Source organism: Alosa pseudoharengus, unplaced genomic scaffold (genome assembly GCF_046254945.1).
Source record: "Alosa pseudoharengus isolate Yale_2024_CS ecotype anadromous, Long Island Sound unplaced genomic scaffold, YU_APseudo_1.1 YU_APseudo_1.1_scf_2, whole genome shotgun sequence".
In the NCBI taxonomy this organism is placed as follows: domain Eukaryota; kingdom Metazoa; phylum Chordata; class Actinopteri; order Clupeiformes; family Clupeidae; genus Alosa; species Alosa pseudoharengus.
Genome location: NW_027468663.1, coordinates 3,770,001 through 3,775,000, shown reverse-complemented (window position 1 = coordinate 3,775,000; position 5,000 = coordinate 3,770,001). Strand labels below are relative to the sequence as shown.

The 5,000-nt window shown below is 58.4% G+C and overlaps 2 non-coding genes across 2 annotated transcripts; both read left to right on the top strand.

The window, feature by feature from the left end:
* The first annotated feature begins 119 nt into the window (after window positions 1-119).
* On the top strand, window positions 120-310 carry LOC143135814 (U2 spliceosomal RNA). The gene has a single exon (XR_012989245.1). It is a non-coding gene; the product is annotated as a U2 spliceosomal RNA (small nuclear RNA).
* Window positions 311-664: 354 nt separating this feature from the next.
* On the top strand, window positions 665-778 carry LOC143135650 (U5 spliceosomal RNA). Its single transcript, XR_012989088.1, has one exon. It is a non-coding gene; the product is annotated as a U5 spliceosomal RNA (small nuclear RNA).
* Window positions 779-5,000: the final 4,222 nt, after the last annotated feature.

Below are 5,000 nucleotides of genomic sequence, written 5' to 3'. Positions count from 1 at the left end.
GTCGTGGTGTTTTGTTTAGCGGCGGCGGTCGGCTTTTGCTGGCCCCGCCTCCCCCCGTAACCATGTGAGCGCGGGGGGCGTCGCTAGAGGGGCCGCCGGACCCCGTGCAGTTGTGGGGTATCGCTTCTCGGCCTTTTGGCTAAGATCAAGTGTAGTATCTGTTCTTATCAGTTTAATATCTGATACGTCCTCTACCCGAGGACCATATATTAATCTGATTTTTGGAACAGGGAGACGGAAGAGGGGCTTGCTCCGTCCGCTCCACGCATCGACCCGGTATTGCAGCGTCTCCGGGAACGGTGCACATCCCTTTGACTGTGGAAGTAAAGAACCGACCCAGTGGAACTGACTGACTCTGATGAAATCCTCCTCGACAGACAGACAGACAGACAGACAGACAGACAGACAGACAGACAGACAGACAGACAGACACACACACAGCAGGAGTCCTCGCCAGGTCTTTTGGCCAACCGCGCCACCTCCCTTTTCGGCCCCTTTTGGGTTTTCCCGCCCTTTTACTCTTTTTTTTTTTTTTTTTTTTTTTAAATTTAAAGGGGATGTTGATACTGCCGTCTTGTTGCCACTGGGCAACGCCTTGGAGTCACCCTCATGTCCACGACCGGCGCCGTTCGTGCTCTCCGACCAGCGTGCCCTGTGGCAGCCATCGCTCGGGTTTCTCTTCATCTCGTACAAATCTTTCGCCTTTTACTAAAGATTTCCGTGGAGGGGAACTGCCCCGAGTTTACGGTATTTTTGGAAGCTCTGCTTCGGCGGAGCTGCACCTGCCTGTCCAAAGTCAAGCGTCGTGGTGTTTTGTTTAGCGGCGGCGGTCGGCTTTTGCTGGCCCCGCCTCCCCCCGTAACCATGTGAGCGCGGGGGGCGTCGCTAGAGGGGCCGCCGGACCCCGTGCAGTTGTGGGGTATCGCTTCTCGGCCTTTTGGCTAAGATCAAGTAAGGATCAATGAGAGGAGAGACTGATCGAGACTCGTCGGCCCGATGGGCGCGACTTCGGAATACGGTTCGAGTGGAGTTGGCGGAGGATGCTTCGGTGGAGGTGAGGGGTCGTTTTTCTGGACGGTACGTGGCGGTGGAGTTATTGGAGGGAGCGTTGGGACTACATCCAGACTTGGTTTATTGTTTTCAAGATTTTTCCAGTTCCGGATCCGTGGACATATCTTTTTGTGCGTTGCCGACTTGCCATCAGTTCATCACGGCGTGGGCGGAGAAGGCTGAGGACGAGCGGATTAAGGGGCTCCAGGTGCGGCCACTCTTCGCACAGGACCGCTTGCCGCTAATTGTGCACATGTACAATCCCTGGGTGGCGGATCAAGACGTGGAAGTTTTCCTGCGGCGCTACTGTTCCGAAGTTGTTGGAGGGACCCGCTTGCAGACGTTTGGAATGTGGAATGGCAAGCGGCGCTACCTAGTGAAGCTGCGGGTGGTGCCTGGGAGCCTGGGTGAGTTAATGCACCCTCCGGGTTCTTTTTCTTTGGGCCCGGATAGGGGGTTTTTGACTTACCCAGGGCAGCCTGAGTACTGCAGACGGTGTGGAGCGCGGGGGCATGCTAAACAACAGTGTCCGGGTTTGCGCTGCCGGTTTTGTGGCAAAAATGGACATCAGGCGGCGGAGTGTCGGGAGCCCAAGCTCTGTTCGCTCTGTGGCTCGGCTTCCCACCTGTTTCGGGACTGTTCGTGGCGGCGACGCACTTATGCGGAGACAGTTGGTCGGCAGGCTGGTGAGGAGGAGCGGGAGGTGGTCGAACGGCGCGAGCAAGGAGAGGCTGGAGAGATGGAAGGGCCAGGAGCTAGCGACTCGTCGCTAGCCGAGGCGGCCATTGCGCTCTCCCGAGAACAAAGGAGGCCGCATGGTCGTGAGGATGAGGGGGGGCTCCCCCTGGTGGCGGATCGGGATGGAGAGGTGCAGCTTTTGGAGACATCGCCGTCTGGTGGCCCGGAGGGCGGAGTGGAGGGCGACAAGGCGTGGAGTTCCCTCCCGATGACTGAGGTGGAGGAGATGCTGCCGGAGCCTGAGGTGCCGCAGAGGGGGGGAAAGCGGCCTGCTGAGTCGGGGAGTGATCGGGGAGGCCTGGTGAAGCTCCAGGTGCTCGGGAAGGTGGCGGAGGGGAGTGGAGGGCCGTTGTTGGACCGGACGACTCTGGAGGTGGAGGGGGCCGTCTCGTCACCGGCCCTTTTCAGCTCGTCTGGGGACGGGTCCTCGGTGGCGGAGTCGGACGACGAGGACTCGGCGGAGGGGCTGGTGACTGTGTCCAGTGATAGCGGCCCGTCAGCGTTGGAAAGCCAGAGTCCGAATGTGGTGCGGCAGTCTACGGTGGCGGTTCGGCCCATGTCCCGCCTGCCGGAAGCTGCTGCCGCTGAGACTACTGTCGGACAGGACCGAGGTCAGCCGGGTGATGGACGGGATGGTGAATCGTGAGTTTTAATTTGAAAATGAACTTCTATGTAATAGACCGGACTTTGGTTGTGTGGGGTTGTGTTCGTTATTGTTATCTACTGTGTGTTTGGGGAGTTTTGCTTTCCTTTTTCTGGGTTTTGTTATGGGGGGGTTGACAGTGGCAACTGTTAATGTGCGGGGTTTGGGGGATGCCCTGAAGAGGAGGGCTGTGTTTTCCTTTTTTAAGTCCGTTCCTGCAGAGGTTTTCTTTTTGCAGGAATGTCATTTGAGGGATGGGGGGGATATTTCAAGGTTTGCTGGGGATTGGAGGGAGGGGGATTCTGCATGGGGAGTGGGATCTGTGAGGGAGGATGGGGTGGGAATTTTGTTCAGGCACTCTGTGACTGTGGAGTCCAGCGTGTGTGTAGTGCCGGGGAGGGTACTGTCGGTTGATGGGTTATGGAGGGGAGTGCGGGTGAGGTGGGTGAACGTTTATGCACCTAGTGTCCGGGGTAGGAGGTTGGGGTTTTTTGAAGATTTGGCTCCTCTCTTGATGACCACTAGGGTGGTCATTTTCGGAGGGGACCTGAACGTGTCGGTGGATGCGAGGGGGGCGGGGTCAGGTGAGCTGGGGAAGCTCTGTGGGGATTTTGGGTTGAGGGATGCCTTTGTTCAGGTGGGGGGGGGTGGGCCGGGATATACCTGGACTAACTCTAGAGGGGCTCGGTCCCGGATCGACTATCTTTTTATTTCAGGGGGGGTGTCTTTGTCGGGGTGGTTCTCGGGTCCTATGTGGGGCTCGGACCATTGCATGGTGAGGGTCCGGGTTGAGTTGGGAGGAGCGGGATGGGGGAGGCCTAGATGGCGGCTCCAGAACTCCCTTCTGGAGGATCGGGAGTTTTGTGACCGCTTTAGGTGGTTTTATGGTGGGTGGAGGCTCTTGCGGCCTCTGTATCCAGACTGGGGTAGTTGGTGGGAAAGTGTAAAGGGGAGGACGGGGAAATTTTGTAGGGAGTGGGTGAAGGAGCTGAATAGGAGTCGGAGGGCGGAGGTGGCTGGGTTGGCGGGTGAGCTGCAGGATTTGTGGGGGCAGGTTTTGAGGGGAGAGGTGGCCCCTGCGCTGGCGCATGGTCGGCTAGAGGAGCTGAAGGCGGGGCTTAAGGCCTTTTATGTGGCACAGGCCGTGGGCCTGCAGAGACAGGCGGGTCTGGAGGCCCGGGAGGGCGGGGAGAAGCCGTCGAGATACTTCTTCCAGCGTTTGAAGTCGAGGCAGAGGAGGGTGGACATGGTGGGGCTCCAAGGTGCTGATGGGTTGGAGGAGTCCACGGAGGCCATGTTAGGTATCGCGGCTTCGTGGTACGATGAGTTATTTGGGGAGAGGGTGGGGGATCGATCAGGGTTTAATTGATTTTTTTCTTGGGGGACTGGGGGAGCGTCTGACTCCGGAGTTGCGGGAGCCTTTGGAGGCCCCTCTGGCCCTGGAGGAGCTGAGGGCTGCTTTGGGGTCCATGAAGAGGGAGAAGTCGCCAGGACTGGATGGGCTTACGGCCGAATTTTATATCACATTTTGGCCCGAGGTGGGGGAGGATTTGAGGCAGGTGTTGCTAGAGAGTTTTGCTAGGGGGAGCCTGCCGTTGTCCTTGAGGACGGGTCTGATCTCCCTCCTTTTTAAGGGGGGTGATGGGACCTGCATGGGCAACTGGCGGCCCATCACTCTCTTGGCAGTTGAGTATAAAATGATGGCAAAGGCACTGGCTATCAGGCTGAGGGGAGTGATGGGGGCGGTGGTGCATGAGGACCAGACATGTGGCGTGAGGGGGCGGTCGGGGGCCTCGACCCTGGCCTTGGTGAGGGACGTGCTCAGCTGGGCGGAGCAGAGGGGGTGCCCGCTGGCGGTCCTGAGCCTTGACCAGGAGAAGGCCTTCGACCGGGTCAGCCATGCGTTTTTATTCCGGGTGCTGGAGAGGATGGGGTTTGGTCCAGGCTTTCGGGCCTGGATTGGCTTAGCATACACGAATGTGGTGAGCCATGTAATGGTCAGGGGGCTACAGTCGAGGGCAGTGGGACAGAGGGGGGGAGTACGGCAAGGTTGCCCTCTTTCCCCCCTGCTGTATGTGATGGTGCTGGAGCCGTTGTTGGCGGCGATTCGAGCGGCGGGTAGTGTGAGGGGGCTTCATCTCCCAGGCGGTGGGGGGGGGGTTTTAAAGGTGTCCGCTTATGCGGACGATATGACCCTCTTCCTGCCGTCTGAAGGTAGTTTTAGGGCGGTGGAGGGGATTTTAGATAATTTTGGTCAGGCTTCAGGATCCAGGGTTAATCGGGCTAAGTCCTCTGTGTTATTCATTGGGAGGTGGGTGGACAAAGCACGGGTGGCGGGGGACTATAGGGTGGCGGAGGACGGAGTGAAGATTTTAGGGGTGTGGTTTGGTAAGGTGGATTACGCTAGCTGGAACTGGGAGAGGAAACTGGACAAGGTTGTGGGGAAGATGGTGGGGTGGGGTTCAAGGGGGCTCTCCTTGTCAGGGAGGGTCTTGGCGGTCAAGACAGATGTGCTGCCAACCCTGAACTATCTAGCATATGTGCTTCCGCTGCCGTTCTACACGGGGCG